This window comes from Cygnus olor, chromosome 4 (genome assembly GCF_009769625.2).
Source record: "Cygnus olor isolate bCygOlo1 chromosome 4, bCygOlo1.pri.v2, whole genome shotgun sequence".
NCBI classification, from domain to species: Eukaryota; Metazoa; Chordata; class Aves; order Anseriformes; family Anatidae; genus Cygnus; species Cygnus olor.
In genome coordinates, this window is record NC_049172.1 from 42967954 (window position 1) to 42994674 (window position 26721).

At 40.6% G+C, this 26721-nt stretch overlaps 1 long non-coding RNA gene across 2 annotated transcripts; it reads left to right on the forward strand.

The window, feature by feature from the left end:
• Window positions 1-157: 157 nt before the first annotated feature.
• On the forward strand, window positions 158-20612 carry LOC121070000. Of its 2 annotated transcripts, none has more exons than XR_005819819.1 (4): window positions 158-276; window positions 2597-2768; window positions 19106-19252; window positions 19356-20612. It is a non-coding gene; the product is annotated as an uncharacterized LOC121070000 (long non-coding RNA). The 2 variants fall into 2 exon arrangements; XR_005819818.1 differs by lacking the exon at window positions 158-276 and adding an exon at window positions 1607-1957.
• Window positions 20613-26721: the final 6109 nt, after the last annotated feature.

The window sequence follows — 26721 nt, forward strand, 5'->3', positions numbered from 1 at the left end:
ATGAAGATGTTAAAGAGGACTGGCCCCAGCACTGAGCCCTGGGGGACTCCACTAGTAACCGGCCTCCAACTGGATTTGGCTCCATTCACCACAACTCTTTGGGCCTGGCCATCCAGCCAGTTTTTAACCCAACAAAGAGTACGCCAGTCCAATTTGTTCTGCTGTCTCCCCCAGGATGACAAACCATAACCGTTCCTCCTTCCAAGTGATTCTGGGTGGCCCACCACCAGCCCCTGGGCTACCAGAGAGACAAATTTCACTACCAATGCAAGCCTGGTAGCTAATGATGTATTAATACTATATTACAGTCATTTAAGTTAATAATTGTAGTGGGTTTACGTGGCAAGGTTTTGGTAGCAGGGGGACATAGGGGTGGCTTCTGTGAGAAGAATCCAGAAGCTGCCCCATATTAGATAAGGGCCCCGCTGCTGACCAGAGCCGAGCCAATAAGCAATGTTGTTTGCGCCTCTGTGAGAGCATATTTAAGAAAGGGAAAAAAAAAAATGTTGCCACACAGCAGCTGGGAGAGTGAGAGGAGTGAGAATAAGCCTTGCAGGCACCAAGGTCAGTGAAGAAGGAGGGGAAGAGGTGCTCCAGGTGCCGGAGCAGAAGTCCTCTGCAGCCTGTGGTGAGGACCGTGGTGAAGCAGGCTGTCCCTCTACAGCCCATGGAGCACCACGGTGGAGCAGGGTTCCAGGCTGCAGCCCATGGAGGAGACCACGGTGGAGCAGGTGGACCTGCACCGACGGAGGCTGCGGCCTGTGGAGGACCCCCGCCAGAGCAGGCCCCAGGCCGGAGCTGTAGCCCTTGGAGAGGAAACCACGCAGGAGCAAGGGGTCTGGCAGGAGCTGCTGCCTGTGGGGGACCCAGGTTGGAGCAGTTTGCTCCTGAGGGATGGACCCTGTGGTACAGACCCATATCTGGAGCAGTTCTTGAAGAGCTGCTGCCTGTGAGAAGCACCCGCAGGATCAGTTCGGCAAGGACTGCATCCTGTGGGAGGGACCCCATGGTGCAGGGGAAGAGAGTGACTGAGAAGGAGCAGCAGAAACGAAGAGCTATAGACTGACTAAAACCTCCATTCCCCTGTTCCCCTGCACCACCTGAGGGGAGGAGGTGGAAGAGGGTGGATGGGGGGAAGGCATTTTTAGTTTCTTTCCTTTGTTTCTCACTTCTCTAGCTTGTTAGTAATAGGCAATATATCTTACTATCTCCCTATACTGAGTCTGTTTTGCCCATCACAATAGTTGTTGAATTATCTCCCTGTCCTTATCTCAACCCTTGAGCCCTTTGCATCGTATTTTCTCCCCCCTCCTCAAAGAGAGTGAGAGAGCAGCCATGGTGGAACTCGGCTGCCCACACAAGTAAAACCACCACAATAATGAATTTGTTCTTGGTTCTAGTGTCACATACAAGGTATTTAGAGGCCTGTTGCATGTGTAAGACCTACAAAACATGATAGTTCCTTCTGGTTCCTTGTTTCATTAAAGAAAAGGTTGAATCTAATTATATAGAATCCAGGGTTATTACTGGCTCCATTCAGAAAGTGGCAGGTACAATGAGCGTTAATGAGAATGTTATGGTGAAGAAGTCATCACTAGGCCTGTTGCCTCTGGTCTCAACTGCATAAACTCCAGGATGTATTTTTATAACTTTCAGTTTGTTTTAGCACTGTCTTGCAGAGAATGTTTGATAATAACCTTTAATTTGGGGAGAAACTACTGCAGACTCTAATTAAGGCAGCCTTTTTTTTTGTTTTTAAAATAATAATAATTAACCAATAGCTGTAGCGTTTTAAAGAATAAGAGACCTCCCCTTGTTAAGTTGTTCTGAGAGGATATTTTTAATTAGGACATCTCCCAGAGAGGTAATATGTTCTAGCTGGTGCCTTAAGCAAACAAGAAATAAGTATGAAGCCTTTTTCCTCAAGGAAACAACCTTCCATTTAAATACATACAAGGTATTCTAGGGGGAGTCTTTTTGAAGGCAACTTCTTAACAAGTATTTACTAATATAACAAAAACAAAGTTGGGAAGCGTTTTGACTATAGCTAGGCTCAAATTTCATTTTGAAAGGAAAAAGTCTTTTGATTATGTCTTAAATAAAAGCTTGTGATAATACAAACTCCTTTGTAATGTTTAGTTTGGAATAGTTTATATATAAATAGAGCCATTTAATGTAAGAGTAACCTGATCTTGTCTGTATTTTGAACAGTGAGATGCTTCATGCCCTGCTATAGGATCAAACGACTCTCATCTCAGTAGATAGCTGTTTAAAAAGCAGTTTCAATAGTAATTGAACCTAATTAGTTGCTTTGTAATGCTTAACCAATATCTTAACCACTTCAAGACTTGCTAAGAAAGAAAGGCAATACCTTTGACAATTTAGCTAGAGGAACTCATAAAATAAGAATCTAAATGTTCTATTAAAAAAAAAAAAAAAAAAAGAAAGATTCTTCTGTTTCAAAAAATCTTGCAAAAATGAACTAAATTAGGATGCAGTTTCAGTTTTAAAGAGGTTCTGAGAATCGTAGTAACTGCATTGACGGATTTCAACACAAACCTCAGAGGAGATCAGTGTTTTAATTCTTGTTTTGCAGAGGGGAAGCTCAAGGCATGGAGGAGGGGGTGAGTTGCCAAAAGTTGCAGCAGCAGCCCAGGAGCAGAGGTCTGCCAGACATTTCATGTGCCAGCCCAGGCTCCCTCCATTCACCTGCAGCAGTACCACAACATCAAGCACAGAAACAATGAGCTGAGGGAGTAAGAGGAAAGGTAAGAGTTGAATGTCCAGTTTCTCAATGAGTTGATGAAAAGGAAACAACGATATCAGTGTGATATCCATCCATTTTGTATCCAATGAGTTGCTCAGAGAAGCTGTGGATGCCCCATCCCTGGAAGTGGGGCTTTGAGCAACCTGGTCTTGTGGTAGGTGTCCTTGCCCGTGGCAGGGGGGTAGGAATTAGATGGTAGATGGTTCTTTAAGGGCCCTTCCAACCCAAACCATTCTATGATTCAATGATTACCAGAGTTTCTGACACATAGGCAAGAGATTTTATAATAATCAAAGAAAATGGATTATGTTTAGCGTTGCTGTGAAGGCTTCTGGGTGTACAACAAGGAAAGATTGGATATTTGTGGTTCAGGAACCAAAATCCAGGCAAGATTTTCATATTTATTTCATATTTATTCTCTGTGCTGCTCAACATTGTAACTTTTATTTTTGCTACAGTGTAGTCAGTGTTCCTTGGACAGAGAGAAAAGAGTTGATATCACACGCTTTCTCCAAAACATGCTTATCCTCGAAATGGATATATGTGCTTGTACAAAAACACACTTTTTTAAAAAACATTTTTATTTATAGGGTTCTAAAACATGAAGTATATTATTATAGCTACTAGATGAGAAAAAAAATCATAAATGTGCTTCAAGAGGGTTTTCTGGTCTGCAAGGAAGCAGGTTGCAAGCCTTCAAGCTTCAGCTGTCTTCAGGATTAGACAAGCTGAATATCTCTGAAGGGACCTCTGGTCAGTAGCTTAATGCTTTCAGTGTGCTGTGTAAGGGATTGTGAATCCCCAGCTGTATTGTGCTAAATTGCTTGTGACTTGGTTTAACAGAGGACAAAAGCTTTGACATTGCACTGGCTATTTCTAACATAAACATAATAATAGTTCGTGCCAGCCAGCCAGCTGAGAGACATTGTGTAGGAAATACAGAAAATGAGATGGTTTAGACGTGAAAATAAAATCTTGAAGAAAATTAGGCACAGCAATTATGATATATGTATTTTTAATTAAATTTCATAGATTTAAAATGTCATTCAAAGAGAGGAGAATTCCCAAGGCTAGCAATTATTTTACACAATATATAATATCTAGAAAGTACTGTTACCTTTCATCAAACCACTGTGGAAAAAAAAAAATAATCTTTGAGTGTAATTTGGGAAGATTTATAGCACTGGAAATGTTTGCAAGAATGACAATGTTGATATCCAAACTTTAATTTCAGCAATGTTTGCTATTCATTTAATCTTTTTGCTTTAATCTCTGCAAATGAAATTGACTTAAAACTCCTGATTTTTGTTACTATCCAAGCTAATTCTAGGTCCAACAAAATCTGTGATGAATATGCCTGAAGGATCATAGAAATTGCTCTGTTTGGCACTTGCTTTAACACAGGGTGTGCTTTGTACTATATATGCAAAAGTGCTACTGGTTTATCATCACATACAATCTTTTTCTATATTTTTTTCTAAAGTTTTTGTTTATATTTAATTGCACTTTGGTATGTGCAGAACACAGCTTTCCAATAGCAATATTCAGTCAGCCTGTTAAAGAAAAGCCCAAGGACATATTTCTACTAAGCAAAAACCCTGAAAGGAAAGGGACAACAGATAAAGTACCCACAGAAACAATTCCTCCAGAAGATTCTTCTTTTGAAAATACATAATTATCTAATCACTTCCATCCTGGTATGAAGCATAGAATTATCTGACATCTTCCTTTCTCTTATAAGGGAACAAATGCTGCATGGATTCAATTAGAAAGTTATTTAATAAAGATGCTGCTAGAGTTCAGTGCAAGGAGAAACCTGAGGAATTCAGATATTTCTTTGCTGTCTCCCAGCATATAAAACAATCATGTAAATTGTATCTTTTAGCTTTCTCAAAACAAGAAGGAAGGCAAAACATGAATCAGGAAAACTGTTGTGTAAATAAGCTGGAAAACAATGCCAACCAGAATACATTTATAACAACAAAGTATAGGGATGACTCCTGTTCACCTCTGAACTCAAGTTTTTCATTATTATGGCCAAGAAAAACTATCTGAACAAGTTTCATGACCTCTTAAGCAGCAGTCATTAGACAGGATGTTTCATATCAATATGAACTGAATTAGAACAGCATACTGAAATGTGGGGAGGGTATAATAATTCTAAATAGCTAGTAATGTATTTGGTATATAATGATTTGTTAAATTAATATAACGAATCATTATATACTTTAGATACGTAGTAACAGATTCTGGTAGCAATGTATAACTTAGCTGTTGTGAGATTGAAATTAATGGAAAAACTATTAAAAGAAAAATGTGAAATCTTCCAGAAAAATAGTGCTACCATGTGCAATAAAGAGTATTGAGCGCTAGCTTCTAATCTCTTCCTTGGCTTCCTCATCTCTAGAGCAGATCTTTTGAATTAATGAGATTAAAGTGGTAAGCAAAAGAGAACTTACAAGAGAAAATATTCCTTTCATGTTATTTTTATATGAAAAGTATCTTAAAAAAACAACAACAAAAAAAGAGAATGATTATTATTCAATGCACTTTTCCAAACAGATGCAGATGTAGGAAGCCTATATTTACATGTAGAGGTACAACGTGTTAAAATACCATCTATGCAGTTCCCTTTCATAACTGAACCATCGTGGCACCAGAGTTTTGTGCAGAGCAAATCTGTATCCGTAATCTGGAGTCAACAACATAGCCTGCAAATGTATTTATTTCATAATCACAGCTATTTTTCCAGCATATGATCTCTGAACCTGGTTCCAGTTTTCCCGGTGGCATGTGTTGAGTATTATTCGCAACAAAAATTCTTTCTCTCAATGCCTGTCTCGGTTTGGCCACATCTCAGCGAGACCCGTGTTCAGGGTCTTTGAGAGCAGAGCCTGGCTGCAGGCTGGAAGTCCTTGGCCATGGAGAGCACAGTGCTTCAGCTGTATGGCCCCTTTGGAAGATGCTGGTTGTACCCTCACAAGTGTAGATATAGAGAGTTATATGGAGATATCTGTCTATACAGCGTGCAGATTGAGTTTATTCACTGAGGAAGCTAGATCCTGGGTACGCTGTGGGAAAGACCGGGGGCACCAGCAGGTCTGTGCCAACCCAGGGATGCTCCAGCTTGGCAGTGCACAGTGATGTGTGTTCACGGTGATAGCTGTCAAATTTCTGCCCGTGTTATGTTCTTCTGTTAGCAAAAGACTGCCTCTAGGATTTAAGATGAGACTGTGTTAACCCTAGACTTCTACGAACTTGCTTCTCAGTTGGTAAACATAGTTACTAGGCTCAGTCAGGGGATTTCACACTGTACCACATCGGTACATTGCTGTCTGCTGTGCTATGGTTTTAAATCAGACTTCCAGTCTTGTAATTTATTTTTTTTTCTTTGCTCATACATAGAATTCTTACTTACTGTAATGCACAGAACATCTTAGGAAAGGTACGGGAATATTACGAAGAATGCAATTTTATGACAGCTGTAAAAACTGTTGATTCTGTATACCTTTATACCTTGCAAAGCATTAGTAACTGCATCCTGGCTACAGGACGTAATTACATTGCTTGGTGCATTGTTGGCCATTAATAGGATTCCTTCCATCCGTCTGATGTATTTCTCTTCCAAGAATACTGTTGTGTTTTATTACAGCCATTTAAAAATTCCTGGTGCTTTTCCAGGCTCACTTGGGGTGTGATAATACAGAAGTTCACCCAAAACATTTTAAAGGAAAACTGAAATTTATAAGGCAGACAAGGATAGTATTTTGCTTGCTGCTGTCTCAGGTTTATGCTTTTGCTATCATAAAATAACTTTAGGTCCATTACCTATGACCGATATTTTCATTATTATTTTTATTACTTCAGAGTCAGCATTCAAATACAAAAATGCTTTTCAGACACCAGGGGCTTCACAAAATCAAATGTGAATGAACCTGTGTTCTCCTGTATCTATTCAGCTCTCTCACTGGACAGGTGATTGACTTAACAGATCTGACGAAGCATCTATTGCGTCAAAGTACTCATTAGTTTAATACAAAAGGGGCAAAATCCTGGCCCCTTGTCCCTCGCCCTCCCTTGCTCTTTGTTCCCACTGCAGCAGCTGCAGGCACGATGTGCTCCCAAGTGAAAAGGGAAAGATCCAGCCCTGGCTCTCAGCATTTGCGACATTGAGATGCTTATCAGAGGAAATGCAACATTTTACGCTCAAGTCCTGGCACCAGCAGTAATGTGATGTCTTGGCAGGGCAATAATATTCCTCTGCGCTGTAGGTCTCGACAGCCCTCCTATGTCCTCATATGCCACCAGTAGCTGTGCATGCAAGCCCGTCCTCCCAGAGGAGTGCTGGCCATATGGAGGCATTGCCACCTGTGCAAATACAAATGATGGCTTGTAAGGAAGGGCAATGACAAATCAGCCTGCACAACGAGCACTGGAAAGTAAATGTATTTGGTATTCTTCATCAGGATTGTTCTGGCCATGTGCCCTCAGAGATGAACAAATACCACTGCCTCCAGCATCTTCACAGGCACCAAGCAAGGGGTGGGAAAGCAGGACCAATGCCATAGAGAGTGTTGGGGTTGCCCTGAGAGCAGCCGGCAGTGATTCGGTCAGAACTACAAGTGGTTTTAAATGTTTTTGTAAAACAACTGAAGGCACTTTTTTTGCAAACGTTTGTGGTTTTGATTTAGTTATCAAAGAAAAAAAGAAGCTCCCAAGCCTATTGGTATCTTTGCTGCTCTATAAGAGATACGTCTCCTTAAAAAAATACACACATAGACTGTTTATCTTTCCTTATTTGACATAAACCATTTTAAAATTTATTCTTGATATCCCACTACAAATTACTTTCAGGCTCAAATTCCTTTTTTTTCACAATATACCCCTTCCTTTCAAACTTACAGATCAGTTGAGAGAGAAAAGCAAAATATATTCACTGTGCATTTCTTCCTTCCCACAACAAAAAAATGGCAAATATTCACAAACTTAAGGAGTAGATAGCATATCAAATTTTTGGATTAGAATAGGCTGACTAGACCTCAAGAAAGTGTAAGACAGCATCCACTTGTTTTTTGACGTTAGTTGACATATAATGAGTTGAAGTTTTTGTTAGCTTATTGAAGCAGCCTCTTTCTGCCCCAGATCAGGGAAGACTGGAGCAAGAATTGTTTGATGTTATCTTTATGTACAGATTAGTTGGAAGAATCTGTCGTTGTCCTGGCAAAAGCGAATATTCAGTGTATATTTTAGGTTTGGGAGATGGAGATTGGATGGAAGTCGCAGTATTATTGAGACACCCATCCTGAATGTGGAAGTATCATTGTGTTGCTCCAATGAAATCTGAGCAGCAGTACTCTTTCATGCACTTTTCCTCGGCCCTTCTATTGTTTCAGCTGTCTATAGTGTCTTGCTTTGAATCATTGATTATAAATGACCTAAATTCTCGAATTACCATTCATGTATTTTCTTCAGAAAGCTTCTGTCAGTTTCCAGGACATAATATTTTAGGGAAAAGATCTTAAAATAGGCACGTGATTTTTAGAATAAAAGAAAAATGCTGCAGTCTGTAAGACAATCTGAATATAAAAATGGTCTGTCTTTTTTCCCACTCTAATTAGAAAAACAAAAATAGAAATATTGGAGTGGTGCATATCCAATTACACTTGCCATTCACCAGGCTTGAGACTTTCCTACAGAGACTTCTACCATAATGATAAGGAGATGGAAAAAGAAAGCAGTCATTAGCAATGCTCAGGGAACTTGTTTTTCTTGATGTGAACCACTAGTGTGGTAGATCCTAGAGGCAGCAGTACTGGGTGGCTTTTTCTTAGATAGTTCTCCTTGTAGTGAAGAGTGTAATGACAGTCTTTTTGTGGCATCAAAGTACGTTGGCACTACTACTGGAATGGCTTTGGTGACCTGAGAAATCAGCATGCTCACATTCACTGAGCTGTGTATGATAATTGCATTTGAAGTAATAACTTAAAATCAGTGGTTCCCATAAAGGAAGGGTCTGGGGTCTTTGGCCAGATCAGAAGCCTTCCAAGATTCAGTGGCCTTAATGGCCACTTGGTACCTTGGCTTATTGGCAGTAGAGGGATGGAAAAACAAGTTTATTTGTGTCATCGGTTCTTGCTTTTTTCTTTTACAGTTGGCATATTCTCAAGCTGCTGCTTTGGAGGTGTCTTGTACAGGCCACCTGAGAAGCACATTTCAGGAGTGTTTCAAAGGAGAGCACCTCTGGCAGCTGCAGCAAGTAGTGCTCCTGGGCTTTAGTTTCTTGGTTGCATGGATATGAGAAGGAAAGAGTAGGCCAGATGCCCTCCAGGGGTCCCATACAGGCTAAATTATTCTGTGGTATTTCTGTAAGAATTTGATCTGGTTAATAATTTTATGTTGGATTTGGTTTTGAGTGGTGTTCATTCAGCGTCACTTGGAGTGAGCAAGTGTCACTTTCTGAATAGTCCTAGCCCACGCCAGAAAGCTGTCATTCACCACAGAATCTACGACTTACTGAGCAGAATCATTACATCTATAATCTTTAAAGAAAGAAAACTGATGCAATCTGTGTGCGAGTGAATGAAATGTAGCCAGCAAGACAAGCTGAGAATCGTTCTCTAGTAAGTGTCAGGAAATTTTGGAAGACAGCATATCGCTGAGAGATTAATTATCAGATGGGGGGGGAAAATTCTGAGACATACACATGTACTGCTAAAAATTTACCTAAAGTGACCTTTATAAGCTCTAAGACAATGTCTAAGATTAGACCATTTATCACTGCTCATTTGCCAAATGAAATTGGTGGATTTGTAAATTATTAGGATAATTTATATCTACAAAAATAGTTCATCAGTTTACAAAGAAGAATATATCATACTAAAAACTGGCCTGCATTTCAAACTGTGGATTAATAACAACTGAATGCATGCTGGCACATAATTTAGATTCCAGCCATGAAGTCTCTGAATTGTGAGCTGGAAACTACAATAAATGTATTTAATAAATACAGCTATTGTTTTTGCTGGCATCATGCTGCACATAGCAGTTAGAAGAGCACTTGGTGACATTTAGTAATCTTAAAGGCCAGGAAACAGTCTGAAAATCTTATTTGCCTTATTTGGGGTATTGAAATGCTGTTCCAAATGGAAATAAAGCACACAGATCAAATTGCTAAAATGGAAAGTGTATGTTGACGGTTTTGAAGTTTTTCCTTATTTGAAACTCTTATTTATAATGGAATATTTATTAAAACAAATTGTTTTTTTAGATTGGATATTTATGTAACTATTAGGCTGTACTTTTCCCCACCACAGAAATACTTGCAGATGTTGGATATTTGTTGTCAATGATTAATTGAAAAGGAATCAAAATGCATCACTGCAGTGAACAATTGCTGAACCTAAGCAACTTCATTTCTCTCCTCCAATGACATTATCAGGTACCTCCTCTCCAAATCATGGCTTTTAGAAATAAAAGCATTTATATGTATATTTTAGATCCGGGGCCACAAATATAGTTGCTGAGCCATATAGCAAATTCCAATCTCAACACCATAAACTTTCTTTTGAACGTAGGTGTAATTCTCTGTCTTAATAGATGCAATTTCATTTTAGGTGTAAGGTATGTGTGGAGACTTGAATAAATAAGTACTCTTCTTTTGTTAGAAATAGACTTCATGGCATATTTTTCTTACATTTTAAATCCCACAAAATAAAAGGAGGATGGAAATTTTCTTCCAGATTTTTCTATGGGTAAGCTTTTGCATACATGAATGAAATTAAAATAAATTTTTTAAACCCCATTTTAAGTTTTACTCATCCATATTCTAAGGCTGATGAAGGAGCTTAAGAGCGAATCTGATGTGCTTAATTCAGGCAAAACAGAGACAAGAGGGAGGAGTAGTTATGTTTCCTGAGCACAGAATTCAACAAGATCAGTTGAGTAGGTGTTGTCCATCCTTCTCGAAAAGTTTCTATTGATTTGTGAGGGAGCTCATGCTGACTTTTTCAAAGAAAAACAACACACGTTACAGGAACAGTGCCTTGATTCTCTTGAAGAATATTAGGAGCTTAGTGACTCAAATAAAACACAGAAGCTTTGAGCAGTCATACTGTGAGCCCAGATTTGCACAGCACTTAGGTTGCTGGAGCCAATTGTCTTATCAAGAAACTTTGACCTAAATGGGTCCAGTTCACACAAAGCAAAGTCATTAAATTCACATAATTTATAAGTCAGGCTGTAGGCACAGGGATGCAACACATCTTGTATTAGCAGCAGGAACACACAGAGCTCCAAGCTCCTGGACTAAGCTCCTACATGCTTCCTCGGAACAGTTGCCTATGTGCAAGCGTGGGAACAGTTAAATATCTGAGAAGTAAATTCAGAGAAGACTATACATTAAGCCAGAAGTTGCAGAACTGGGAAAGGCTGAGAGGGGCTGAAGTCCATCTTTCAAAGACAGTTAGAAACCTAATTCCTGGCTAGAGAGTAGCATTTAATCCCAAAATGAAATTACAGCTGTGAACCTTTCTCTGAAGTTAATCACTGCAACTGGGATGGTCTTTTTCAACAGCCACAACAAAATACTAGGAGGAATATGCCTCCTGTTCAAGAGAGTACTCAGTAGGGCTGTGATGGATCTTGGCCAAATTTTGCCTTGCATTTCCCAAGAAACGCAATGCCCTGTTCTCATACTCCATTCTCCTGATTTATCCTGGTGAAGTTTACACCTTTTATAACAGGTGTAAAAGAAAGAAATGAATTGTTTTAGGCCTTTGTTGAGAATACTGGCTTGGTGCCATGTCCTAACCCTTCCACCCATTCACCCTTTTCAGAATAAAGCAGCTTCCCTGGTATGGCCCAAACACAAAACGTCCAGTCAGTCACCAGCCTAACGCTTACAGACTGATAGCAGTAATCACAGACTTTTGCCTTGGTGTTTGATTCTGGAGAGAGTCTGAGATATTCTTAATGATTACAAATGAAAAGTAATAAAGATCTTCTTATTAACTAGAGTTCCCTCCAGACAGAAATGTGAATTACAGATCTTTCTGTGAACTGTGCTTGCTACTTGTCCTCGTGACAACTAGTTGGCATCTTAAAATATCTTCCTAGCTGGTGCCTTCAAACAGCCAAACATCTACCAAAGAAAGTCATTCATATCAAGATATTTGCACTCATAACTATATGTAGCAACTCCTGATTTGTTAGAATTGTTAGATTCTCAAATTTCAATGTAAATTGGTGTCTTTTTTCCCTCTACTTAGTTTTGACTTGTTTAATTTCTTTGATGTCAGAATAGCTATGAGAGGGATGGTGATTTTTAATATCTGAATGTATCTGGACTATCTGAAACACAGATTTGCAGAATTGGATTTTTCTCCAGTGTGTGGATTTTTAAACACCAATTTTTGAGTGTTAAATGTAATCACATAATTAGGTGTCTGTGTGACTATAAACAATTGCAAAATGGAGGCGGTCTAAAAAAAAATAATGAATTCAGGTTTTCTGTTGGATTTTATGCTGTTTCTAGCTGACAAGGCCTTAAGCATAGACCTTTCTATTTCTATGGGCAGATGGGGTAGGGGGAAGCTTGGAAAGAGAGAAGGAAAATGTTTGGACAGCTTCATTTCTGATAGTCTTTGATGAAAGTGTTAATTTTTGTTTGTTTCTGAGGAGCCTACTTAGCTTTATTAATAACTGGCCTGAGCTTTGGAGACTAGCTCACCAGACACAAATTTCTCATAAAAGCTGTCATTGTAACCCATACAAATGTAATAAAACAGAAGTTTTAACACTTTGTGTTGTGGACTTCTGGTGACAATGCAGTTTTCAATCACTTAGCTATAGGAAATGAAGAGTTTGTAACCAGAAGGGAGTGAATGGGTTGGAATTAATCCAATTCAATAACGTGCAAATGCATTCACCATCTTGAATTTCAGTGTTAACAAATTACATTGCAAATGCCATTGTGTCTTTATCCAGAGATACGCTCAGTTTTCTGTATGATGTTGTAGTTATTCAGTAGTATTCCTTCCTGGGTTTAGACACCACCTGATAAGAATACAAAAGCAAAGCAAGCACAATTTTGTGTACCCCTTTCAATGTTTAAAGTGAGCGAATGCAGTCTCCTGTGTCCAATGCAAACCCATTAAACTTCCTTAGCTTGCCAATGCGTTTCCTGGCAAAATTCGGAAATGTAACTTAACGCAAATGAGTTATTTACACTTGAATACTCGAATGACTGATAAACACATCTGGATATATTTACTTTTCAGTAATTGCTGATTTGTTTTTCCGTAAGTGTAAAACAATATTTGTTGTATTTTTTTTATTGGGGTTTTTCATCAAATCATTGAGGTGTGAGAGTAAGGTACCCAACTATAAATGTCATTGACCGTAAAAAACCACACACAATTAATTGATCTACCAAACTGCTCTGTCCAGGGAAGGATTAATGGACCACTCTATCCACTGTTAAGGAAACTCTCAAGAATACCTTGAGACTGTTAAACTGTTGTTTTAGTTAATGAAAGGAATATTAACTTACTGTATTGATTTCCAGAGAATTTACAGGTGGAAATTGCATAATTATGAATATATTTATATGAGACATGAGAAACAGTCAGATAAATTGTCTGCAATTAACATCCAATACACTGTTGGGAGTCCAATTAGTTCAGTTCAAATCTGGGAAGGCTAAAGGATTTTGAAAGCAATGTAATATTTCTGATGAAACCCTCTCCTCCAGCAGTACTTTGTGGCAGAGGGGTTTACTAACTGCCGTCACCTATCAATTATAAGAGAGAGAACTATTTTGCTCTCCTCATTTATTCTCCAGATCACATACATACACTTCATCCACAAGAGCAGATTCATGAAGCCAAGTGCCTGCAGCTCTTGAAATCAGGGACTGGTGTATTCTAGTTTAGTCTTATTTACTAAATACATCATCACACCAGGCTATGGCTTAAACATTCAATCTTCATGGTTCAGAAAGCACTCTCGGCTCTTCTGTGACATAGGGACAAAGCTGGTGTGGCTACAATTTATGGAGTCAGGCTGCAAAATTGTGATTTATTAAATAGCATCAATCCAGCAGAGGGGAGGAAGAGAGTGAAGGACACAAGATAAATAATAGAGACAGTGCATTACTGTAAAGCATGCTGGGAATTGAGTTGTAAATGTAAATCCCTTCCTCCCTCCATCTGAAACTGCAAAAGCAACCAGTAATTGGAATTATCTGATAAATGTTACTGAAGTGAAGAAATGTTTCGGGTTTTAGTGCCAAAGCCTCCGAGAGCACATTCTCTATGGGCTTACTCATCCCCAAACAGGTCAATAACCTTTATTGCAATCCATTGGGGAAATAGAAATGTCAGAACTATAAAGTAGCCTCTGTCAGTCCCTTCCAAATAACCAGTTTGACCTATGGATCTAAATACTGAAAACAAATAAGAGTCTTCATCCATGAGTTTCCAGCCATCTCCCCCAACTCTTTAGACTTAAACAAAAATGACCATTTTGGTAAGGATCCTAGTCATCATTTAACAGCAATGAGTGACCGTTTTTCATTATTATTACTTTTTAAACATAGGAAGACCGCTCTGCTGTCCTCAGAGTCAGTGACACATAAGTCATTTGGCTGACATTTTAATAAACATCTGTTTTTTTCAGAGCAAACCACAACAGTCATCTTTGTTAGGATTTCCTGGCATTCTAATGTCATCTCCATGGATATTGTAGTCTGTTCCTGCAGAAACAAAACAAATATAAAACCAACCACCCCTCCAGAACTGAGTGAGATGGAAAGACCTTGAGAGCTTTCATCCCTCTCCACTTGTGCTTGCCACCCAGCCTTGGAAGCAGCTCAGCTTTGATAAGGCTTCACAAGAGGCTGGCCTGCTCCTCCCCAGGTCTTGAAGTCTTCCTGATGCGGAGCAAAGACTGGGGACTTTCCCAGATGGGAAAACTACAGGTGATCAAGTTAGGTTGGAAGTTATTGCTGAATTTCCAATAGCCCAAGGGGCTGAAAGGAGGTGCCTCAGAAGAAGAGGCTTTGGTTTCCTATCGTTACATTATATCGTAGATATTAAATTGTGCTCAGAGTTTAACCTAGCACAGTTCTCTTGCCCCAGAAATGCACATATTTTTAAGGGTGTGGATGGTGGGAGTAATACTGTTCACGGTGGTGTGAGAGAAAGGCAGACTGCTTTCTCGTAAATTGCTAGCTTAAATAAATAGCGAGCGTGCCAGACAACCAAACCTGTAAAAATAGTTTTGTTTCACTGCTTCTTAATCCGTACTAGCCAGGAAATACTGAGAGAGAGAACGGTAGTAAGAGCTGTGTTACACTGTGGAAATATGCTGTTATGACTTAGAGTTCATGTCAATGAAACCCATTTTTTTTTTCTGAGGTCGCAAGGTGAGAAACTTTAGAAAGTGAGAAACTCTCGTATTTATGAAGGGATATGGGCTCACATTAAATATTTTCATCTGATAAAAAGTTAATCATTAAATAACTGGCTTTGGAAACCTCAGCTTTTTTTTTTTTTTTTTTTTTTTTTTGGTATTAAAGTGCAAAAATATATGCTGGAAAACCTAAACAGGCTATTTAATCACTGAGTGTGTGCTCCGGGAAGTGTGAATTTATGTCGTCTTTGCTCTTATCAGAAGTGAGAGGGCAGGGGTAAGACCAGCATAGTGTCCGGAGAAAGCAATCTCAAAATACAACTTAGTCAAATAACCTTCCTTAAAAGTTGTAAATAACCTCCCACATGCATATGCAGAGTAGAAACTAAATATAATTCATCATATGAAAATTCCTAGTTTTACTCTAGTATCAACCCTGATTGCTATATTCTAGCACATCACCAGTTGTCTGGTTAAAGCAGGGAATCAGACAAGCTACTGATCCCATTTTCTGAGGTTTCCTGACATCCTAAAAGAGGACTAAAGGTTTGTTGTTGTTGTTTGTTTTTGTTGTTGTTGTTGTTGTTGTTGAACTTATGTTAATTTTTAGGATATACCAGTTGTAGGCTGGCTCATTTAAAGTACATCTGGGTATACTGAATCATCAGCTCTACAGAAGTACCTTGGAGCTGTGCTGGGTTTCATGGCAGATTTGATAAGGAATAGAAATTGAACAAATCTCTTTAGGCAGCTGGAAAGTTACATACTTTGGGGAAAGGGAAATCTCTTCAAAAAACAGAATGAAGGCAAGGGCCCCAGATTATCCTGAGAGTAGTTAAAATATAATAATGTCTAGGACCTACAGGCAAATTTTTGGCAGTGGGTTGCAATGTGTCTGAGAAGGAGGTCAGAGACATTATCCGCATGTTTCAGACGGAGAAGCTGAGACAGCGAATGGTGGGTGATTTGCACTGTCTGGGGGAGGTCACGGTGCCTGTGCAGTCTCACAGGCCCCCACTCACTGTGATTACAAATGCCATACTTAACTTCTAGGGCAGCATCTCACTCAAGAGACAGGTAAGTGTGGCTCAGGGCCAGGGAAATACAAACAACTTAACAAATGACACCCCTGTGCTTTGAGGAAAATTAATGATGCTATATTAATTGCTACTTTGGCAAAAATTTAATCTTGAGCTCTCCTCCAGCTCCCACCACTGCTCTGAGCATGCTTGTTCTGTCTCATCACATCATGCCTATGTTGAACTCTTGAGCTCCTCTTTGTACATTGCACTGGTCAGCTTTAAGCCTTCCATCCATCTCCTAGGAATGCCATCAGTCATCCCTATCTCCCCACATGGCAAACAGTGATGTTACTGTGAAATCTGCCATATTTTCAGTGCCTCTTGAGCTCTGTATCCTCTTGACAGCTTTCCGTGATACCCAGCAAGACCTAGGGAAAGGCAGGCATGTAACAGTAGTAGTGTCACTCCAGCTAAAACCCCTCAGCCGGTCTGATGCTCACAGCTCTGCCTCCCACCAAGGCACTCCTGCTCCTGTTGGGTCTGTTCCCAGGGAGGAGAAATGAAAGGCCAGTCTGCTTCTGCTTGAGCCAGGCAGCCTAATGCTTCTCTAACACCAGCGATCCCAGAAGGCAGTTGACTTCTTAGAGAGGTGGTCATGCTCCGTGTAAGGGTGGAAAGAAAGCAGATCATGCTTGCGTTTGTTTTCTTGAAAGCATTGTTGGCTCCAGGACCCTCCGAGGGAGGGCAAATGCTAAATGTCAGGAAAATGTTTGCAATCAATGTCTTACAGTGGCCACGTGTTCAGAATAGCTGTAAATCCAATTTAGGCAACAAAGCAGGAGGAGTGTATATATATGGTATCTGTACAGGCCTTCCCAAGAGCAAGGGCTGATCCCCATCTGACCAGGTGGCTGGCAGTATTTTGAGTGACCTGAATAATCTAGCACCACACTACTGGAAGGAGCTGCAGTGACACACATTCGGCTTGGCACAAAGGTGGTAAAACTCTGCTTTCACCTGTCCAAACAATTTCAAGCCATCTTTCTGAGGACAAAGCTTCATTTGGTGCACTGTCAGTGGTAACATGTGCGAGAATATCTTTAAAAGGCAGTATCAGCAGGCAAGGACTTTTTTTTTGTGCTCCCAGTGAAGCAGTAAAGCAGAAGAGCCACGTCTGCTGATCCAAGTCTGCTGATCAAACAGAAATACTGTCCATCGAACCTTCGATTTCTGCAGAAATCAGAAATTCCCACTACAGAGAGATGGCTTAAAATGGCTTGAGAAGTTTCAGTAGGGAATCAAAAATAGCTGAACAAACTAGCTGGCCAAAACCTGCTCCCTCTTCCTCAGCTATAGTTTCTGCCTTCTTCCCAGTGCAAACACAGTTAGTGGCTTACAACTGTTCAACTGTTGCAAACAAAGTATTGCTGAACATGCATCTCGGTTTGGAGAGTGGTTCTGCTCCATCACATGCCTGCCTTTAATGAGGCATGGCTATGCCATTAACTTTTTGGGAGAAGAATAACTGACAGTAGTTATCATCATTCACCTTTTGTTGAGCTATTATCACGTATTCAACCAGGAAGCACAAAAATACTGCATGGCCTATGTGTCCACGTGGCATGGAGGGAGAATAATTGGAGCAAAAAGTCTGGGAACTGACTATGCACTGAAAAAATATTTTCCTATGCTATTCATTAAGGGTTTATGAGTAACAAACACATTTTCTTCCATCTGAGCAGCCTGAAATTACTTTCTTATGAGGAAATAGGATGCACATTTCAGATAAGTTATATGTAATAAATTAATCAATAGTTCTGCTCCTCTACATGTAAGGACTAGCAGACCCATTCACAGGAACACCGGGGAGTGATGATCTAATCAATGCACATAAATTATATTGATTATAACCAAGATGTGGTGTTTGAAGTTGTTAGAAGGTTGAGAAAACACAGGTCTAAAGTAGTGCATCGGTCTGGAGAAATCCATCCTTCTGTCCTTCAAACATCTAAAAACATTGCATTTTACTAATCTGTCAGAATTAAAGCTGCTTTCTCGTTTTTTTTGGAAATGCTTCTCTAACTAGACACACTTCTTCGAGTGAAAAAAAGCAGCAGCACTGAGCCACAGGACCATTATTTGCCCAACTTCCCAGTATGTTGGTGAGTCCACCCACATCTGCTCAGATAGCCCTGAACATGATCCAGGCTTCCCTGAAGAACCTGAGCTGGCAGGAGATTTTAGATCAGACTTCATGTATAGCTGATTCCCAAGACAAAAGAGCATTTTTGACCTGTGCTCTTAAAGGTGCTAATGTGATGTAATACCAGCTGTCCTGAGAACGAGTTTAAGGTGGTGAAAAATCTTTGCAGTGGCTCAATTCCAAATGTAACTGCTGTAAAGTAGGGTTATATTAAGATATGATCATTTCACCGTAAATCTGCTCTACTATTGAAAATTGATTCCAGCTGCAGGACCTTGTGAAAATTGCTGGTTAATATAATTGATAAAGATGTGGGGTTTTTTCATTGCATTGTTCAAAAATCATTGTCGCTTCTAAGGAGATTCACATTTCTACAACATTTAGTTATCCCTGTTAATATGTTTTATTACAGCATGTCTTAGGTATGTATTGATAGGTCAGCGATGAACTTAAAAATTAATAATGAAAATGACAAAATAATAACATTCCTGGAACTGAAATGACTCTTTGATGGTTTTGTTGTTGTTTGTTTGTTTTTGTTGTTGTGTTTTTTTTTTTTTTCAGAACTTCACAGGAAATAACTACAATACAATCTAAATTCTTGATAGAGGTAAAATGGATGTCTGAGGATTCATAACAGGAGTGAATTTGGACTGGTCCGTAGCTGAGCTTTTAATTTTGCATTTTTTTTCTCTCAAGCAGAATCCAAATTTTACCAAATAAGCTGGAAATTATGAAGCAATAGCAAGCAGATGAGCTATACTTTAAGGACTGGACAAAAAGCATCTATGTTTCATTAGAGAAAACAAACAAAAAAACCATTTTCATCAAAAATTAATCTAAACATGGGTAATTAATTAACCTCTCTCTCTCTCTCTCTCTCTATATATATATATATATTTCCCCCCCCCCGATTTCTCTGTTAGAACTCTGTTTCTTAATCATTCCACAGCGCTAGCCATGTTACTTCTTTGAGCCTGGCAGGAGGCATGTTGTTTTCAACATTTTCCCTCTGCAGCTCATGGTCTCCTTCAGGTTTCACAATGTGGCTTGCACTCTTTGCTGCAGTTTCTGAGGTGTGCCTTCCATGAGACAAAGTAGAAACGCAGAACAAATCTTCTGAATGGAAAAACTGGGTTGACAAGTCTGACATTTCTGTGGTTTATATTACCTGTTAGTAAAAACAAATAAGCAAATCCCAACCACATTAGGCAGAGAGAGAAAATAATTCATGCATATGTTTTCAGTCTTCCAGCATTTTTAATTACCCAGGTTTGATTCTTCACTTCTTATTCTCCTAGATTGAAAAAAGCACATGTTAATGGTCTTTCCTAAATACAGCTATAAATTCTTCTAATCATTTTGCATTTGTTGTAATGACATCAATTATTTATGAGTTGTTACTACTTAGTAGAAATAAGGAAGCCTTCCATTACTCTCGTATCAATCTCACCCTTATGATATGCGTTTTGACATATCATTGCAGAACTGTACATGGCAGGACGCCAAAACCAAGCACAGGTTGCAAAGGACTGAGAGCGATGAGCATGGGTGCACTGCTGTGTTACACAAATGCAGTCAAAACACACTAGCTGCAGTACTAGCAGTAACACTTTAGCACTCGTTTCTTATATCTTGTTTGTAATAATCTGAAGGCTGCTCCCGTGGATGTAAGTGGATCCTTTGTTTTTGGAAAAGGGAAGGTTGCCAAATGATTAATAAGGGAATGAGTGTAATACCGCAGCAATGTTAATTTCTTTCAGATGCTAAAAGTCAACATTTGAAAGACAAACACTGTGAGTATGCAACCTGTAGCTCAGAAAACATATCCACAGCAAATATCCTGCTCACCCATACCAAATGATATCAAATGTATGCTCCAACTTTGTGATGTTAACATATAGTTTAAGACCTCAGAAAGCATTCTAGCTGACTGTGAGGAATTCCCAGTCTTTTCATGTACGAAAGATGACTCAGATGCAATGCCATGTAATACCTGGGGTCACTCTGGTATGAGAGATGTTCTCTCCTTTTTGAGAGCAGTGAAGTACAAATGCCTTTTCATTTAGACATAGTCCATATTTATTTATAGTGCCTTCCATTTTTCACTTATAGTTTTCTTTCTGCCTGCCTAACTCTCTAATGCTATCTAAATACACTCAGCTAGATGTTCCTGTGAAAAATAAATGAGAACAGGACTTTAAAACTCTATGAGAAAAAATGATAATGTGTAGAAATAGAAAATGAAATAGTTTTTTGTGTTATAGAAAGTACGGGTTTTCTTAGATAACCAGGCAAATAGGCTAATCTTTTTAAAATTATATAATAGTAGAAATTAGTTAAAAATAATAGCTGCGGAACAGATTATCACAACATAAAATGGGCTCCTACACCCACCCTGTATTGTGCTGAAATCAGGATTGGGTGCAATGGAAATGAATATATGAGAAGGAAATACTGTGTGCTTGTACCAAAAAAAAAAAAAAAAAGGCAATCAAAGTGTGAATGAGAAGGGTGGGTGAGGAAACGGCAAGACTCATCATAGTCACTGAGCAGGAACAACAACTCCTTGTTGGCTGTCCCCCGGCAGTCAATCTCTGCTATTGCTACCAGCTGTGCTGTGGGGTTGGGTGGCGAGGTCCATGTGGGCGTCTGGGGCCACCACCACTGCCTTGGGTAGAGGAAACCATCCAGGCCCTGTTAAGTCTCTACATTAGGTGTGTGTTCACTCAGAAATTACCAGTTCACGTCTGTCTGGAGCATTCTTTCTCTTTTTTTTTTTTTTTAATTTTATTTTTTTTCTTCTGAATTTTCCACTAGAGGACCCACATTGCTGTTTCTAGGGGCTGCCAACATCCTCTTTTGGTGCCAATGTCCTCCCGACACGTGAGGTTCCTCTGCCACCCCTGGAGCTATGTGCCACAGGGACACAGGGTGCTGCCCCCATGGCGTCCCCTTCGCTCCCTCACTGCGTGGTCGCTGGCTGGGGGCATCCTCTGCTGTGTCCCCACTTGGCTGCTACTGCAGCACCTTTTCCTCCTCCAAATAGATCCACACCTTGGCCTGCCTCTGGCTTGCGTCCCTTATGTGCTGTCTCTCCCTCCCTCCCTCCCTTTTAATTTACAGCAGAGGGTATAAAGTAATTGCCCAGCTGTGGGGCCAGGCAGAGCTCCACACCCAGCTCTGCGGCTGCTGACGGTCTCAGCCCACGTCCACGAGGACGCTGCAAGGCAAGCTCCTGGGCTGGCAGAGGAGCCTCAAATGCCAGACCAGTCAGGACAGAAACCCAGATGGAAGTAATCCCTACCGGAGCAGCCAGTTTTGGTGTCAGGTTTTCTGAGGAGAGCGGCAGTGCCGGCGCCTCGTGCCACATTCACGGTGAGTGGCGGGGCAGCTGCCAGCAGGCTCCAGTGGGGCTGGAAGCTGCTGCTGCTGCTGCTTGCGCCAAGGGCCTCTTCCCTCTGGGCCTGATCACAGCCTTGTGTTTACCAGGTTAGGGGAGGGCGGGAGAGAGAAGATTGTATCTCAAGGAGAGGTTTTTTTGAGAGTAATTTTTAGATAAGGAAGGAAGAGGAGAAGCAGGCATGGAAGGAGATGCACAGGAGCAAAACAAAGTATTATGTTTTAAGCCCTTTACGAAGGTCAAATCTGTCTAAGTCAGAAAGCAGCTCTGGACACAGATCTGCAGTTGGCCTCTCTTCCCCTCTCAAAGCTGCTCAGGAAGAAACTTCTACTCTGCACCTTCTGTGTGTTCACTTGTATTTGCCTAAGCTTAGGTCATAGCTGTGAGTCTCAAACCCTGAGGTCTCAGTGGGACATAAGCTTCGTACTGCTACCTCCTACCCGCTGCAGAGAGGCCCAGCACTGAGCTGCTGGTGGCCTCGGATGGGCCCGGGCTGTCAGACAGAGGACTGCAGACCAGGGACAAGAAGTCTGGCCATCACCATCCATCGGTGAACGTGAGGAAATGAGTGCATGGACCAGACCTTGCTCCTGGCACTTCTGCGCTGCTGTTGGAGACAGCAAATCAAAATTACTTGTGTTTTTAATTTGTCAGTGACCAAACTGTGTCACCATGACAAATAATGTAAATGTTTCTCCAGATGCATCAGGTTGAATGGCTCCCCCCGACCAGGTCTGCAGTCTTTTGCAGCTGAGGAAATGCCACACAAAGCAAATGCTGCATAGAGCAACTGCATGTGGAGAAGGTGCCTGCAGGCTCCTTCCAAGGCCCCAACCTCTCAGTAGGACAGCTTTCACTGAGGGGCAGGGGGGAGCTCTTGGCAGCTACTGGGACCAGTAGTTAGTTGTCTCTTGTGGGCATACCAAGCTGTGGGGCCTCCAGCCCTTATGGGACAATGGCCATGGTTAAGCCAGGATACCATGGCGGGAGGGAGAAACACTAGTTTTATTGACAATTCCCAAGCTCGTCCCTCATTTCTCCCTTCCTCAGTAAAATTACCTTTTAATTGTACAATAGATTTGCTGTCTGTGCAGGGAAAACATTTCCACCTGGGAGAGGGCTAATTAATTTTCCCAGACTCTGGGAGCTTGATTTGTTGTTGTTTGTTCTGGCTCCAGAAGGAACCTGACCCTTTTGCTGTGGTGCTGAGCAGAAAAGATCATTTCTTCTGAAAACTATCCTTATCATGAAACCCTTCTTGAATGTTGATACAATCTATGTCAGGCAATTGTTTTAGTGCAGAAGTAAAGCTGGAAATTTATATAAACAGCACCATCATTTGGAGAAACTGCCTTGACCTTCTTTTTGCAGACATATTTGTTCTGCTGAACAAGTACTTTAACCGTTTGTTTACCCTGTCCACCAATACTTGTGTAATTCATAGGCATCGTGTACTTTTCTTTGCCAGAATATAACTACATCTGGCAGATTTAATTTCTGTGGTAACTTTTTTTTTTTTTAAGCCAAAGTACTTTTAATTAGATTTAGATTAATTTAGATAGTATAAACATGTTCCAAAAATGTAAGACAGCTGCTCTGTCTCATATGATAAGCAAATTAAACAGGTCATGTTTTCATTCATCATAGCTGAGGATCAGGTGGCAGGGATAGATTGCAAAGGTAAGATGGATTTTTTCTAACAGATGCTGGCAGTGCCTTTGAACATGAAAGGATGCCGTTAAACTGCTGAACCTTAAGTGACAGCACAGTGTTCCTTTGCACAGAAAAGTTGTCTTCTGGCTATGCTGACAACATAAAATGTTTGTGCCATCAAGAACAATCTGTTTCTGAGCCTTCCTTGTGAGTACAGAGGTGGTAGCCGAGCATAATGTAGCTGAGGCAACTTTTTGATTGGTTCCCTTATGGAGAGTAGAGACTTCAGGAAAAAAAGGCTTGGAGAGGAAGGCAAATTACAGATGGTGTAATACCCTACTGATGAAAGCTATGACATACGTATGGGTCTAGGAAACAGGAAGTAGGTCCTCAACCACAGTTTGATTCATACCAAGTCTTGGAGAAAGTTTCCATCTGGTGTTTCGGTTTGGCCCCATATGCAGCTAGAGATCTGCTTCCAAATGTCATTCTCAATCTGGATTCAGGCTGCGAGCAGCCTGCTTTTCCAGGTTATAGTAAGAGCTTTAATTTGGACCATTAGTAGTATTTGTGTCTTCATTCTGATTTAAAAAACATAGCAGAGAATTTTAAACCCTTCAGATTCTGTTGTCATTGGCCAAAAAGACTGCTAAAATGAAAAGCTTTGTTTCCTTTTTTTTTTTTTAATAAGAATGTTGATGACTCTGGTGTTGCCTCTGCCATTAAAACTGGAGAGTAACTACCTTTTATCCTGTTGCTCTGAAAAAAAAAAAAAAAAAGAGGCTGTACATCTCATTAACCTGGCTGTGAGCTTGAGATCTCTAAAAAGCATGTAAGATTGACTCCTTAGGTGCTAGGGAAAGCTATTGCATAACTGAGTTTTTACTTTGTTGATGTGTGTCTGTGTAAGATATCTGTAGTCATCTTGCATGGGCGTGTGCTGTCTTGCATTGCTTGCATGGCTGTAGGTATTTGTGTAGTCTACATTTCGTGGTTTATTTAAAAAAAAAAAAGCAGCTTCCTTCCTTCTGCAGATTGTGAACAATAGCTCTGATTAATTTAAAAGGGTTTTGTTTCATAGTTTCTGAAGAGAAGGTACTATCCTGAGAAAACTTACTCAAAGAAATCAATTTTACATTTAATTTGGCATGCAGTAAAGTCATAATTCTCTCCTGGGAATTGCATTTTCTCTTCTTGTGGATCCAACTTCCAAGAAAGTTTTTGTATAGATGTCTTTTTAATATACCTTTCTTATTACTCTATATAAAGTTCTTCTAAAAAATGAGGACAGTAGCTATGACTGTTCAGCATCTTTTTTTTTCGTATTATTTCAGTATTTCCTTCTTAGAGATATTTTAAGCAAATTGCATTCCTATAATGCAATCTCCTCACAGCACTGGCAGCAGCAAACTTCAGAGATGTACGAAAGCCGTGTCTCATATTGTGGATGGTGTAGAAGGTGATAAGAAGCTTAGAGGAGAAAATAGCTTGGGAGAAAGGAGGATTAACCTCTCTTACTGAAAGTGGAACAGATACCAAGAAATTATATTTGGCTTGAATTGCATGCCTAGTTGAATTCATTCAGATCTGGGGAAGGATGTTCTGGGGGAGGGTGTGTGGGAAGGAACTGTAGTTCTTGTGTTTCGCACTCTGGCTGCATCTGCAGCAGAGACTCAGTAGCTGATATGGAGCTGTTTTGGTTAAGTAAAATCGTTTTGTTATTGGGAAGAGTAATTCTTTTTAAAAAGCCTCTTCCCTGTGCCTCCACTTCTGACAGCTCTTCCTTCCTCTGCTCTGCCTTTCTTTGGGCTGTTCTCAGAAACAGTTCCCGGGGTGAATCCACCAGCAAACAGCACCAGCGACCGCGGCTGACTCCCAGCTGTTGATCTTGGACTGGAGGAGGAAACACAATCCTCTTTTGTGGAGGATTTTGAGTCTGGTCATTTTGGTACCACTCCAATCCAAACCTAAACCCAAGGATTTCTGAATTCTCCACGAAAGAGAGCAGTGCCTTAGGGGGAATGGGGCCTTGTGAGCTGTCCTAGAGCTGCAGGCCTCCGGCTGTGAAGGAGACCACATGGTGGGCCCTCCCGAAGGTGCAGGGCCTGTGACTGCAGGCCTTGGAAGTAGGGCAAGCATGGAGGCGTAACTTAACACTGGGAAAGACAGACAGGGCCTCCTGTACAAGTATGAAACATAAACTGCAAACTCCCAGCAGACTTTAGGCCTCCTGCTCTTAGAAGCGTCCCTGGTGCTGCTGAGCTCCTCTGCCTGGGCAGGAGGCCAGGCTTTCTGCACGGGTGACTTGGAGAGCGCAGTTCCCCCGGGGCTTAAAAATCTCAGCCTGTGAGCTCTGCCTCTCCAGGGAAACTGCCATACATTTTGGATCTGTGTCCCAGCCTTCTCCACAATTTCCTCTTTCCTCAGCAAAAAATCTGCGGGATATAGCTAACAGGGAAATTAGGCCTTTAAACTTTTACTGCTTGGCCTCGCATAGCAGTTGTACCCGTGGTGTCTGAAGGAAGGGTCTCAACATTCAGCCACATACCTGCCTATTGCTAACACAGCTTGTGCTCTCCTCAAAGAAGGATGACAGTCTCCCTTTGCTTGTACTCAGGACTTTCTTTCCCCATCCATGGCACAACTCCGGTTGCCCTACTAAATATTTTAGAAAACATCACTTCAAATAAAATCTCCAAGGCTTAATTTAGACAAGAATTTTTAAACTTTTCCATAGACATGAAGTCACCAGTTGGCACTAATGCGTGTTTATAGAAATAAAATCTGCTGGTTATTATTTGCTTTTCTGTTGGTTAAGCTCCTTTAACCCATGCTGTCTTTCACACCAGCCTACACTCAGCGGTAGCCTGACAGGTGGTGAACATCTAGATCAGTCGGTATCTCAGTGGTTGAACAACTTCCACAACAAACTAGCTTAAGAAGTGTCGAAGTCAAACCTGAATGATACTTTTCATGCTCGGCTTTTAGATTAAACATCTCTGGCTATGCCTGGATTACCTTTTCTGTGCTAATCTCTTTTCTCAGCCCCTCAACATAGTGGGGGCAATGGCTGGAATTTAAAGCAAATATTACAGAGTAATTGTGGGAAACAAATTTTGAGTCCATGATAATTGTTTGCATAAAAAGAATAATTTGGAAGTGATATCTGATCAGACAGCAGAGAATTACACCTTGGGCTCCTCTGACCCATTGGTACAAGTTACATTTCAGAGACTTCAGCAGATGCAATGATCTGCTTACA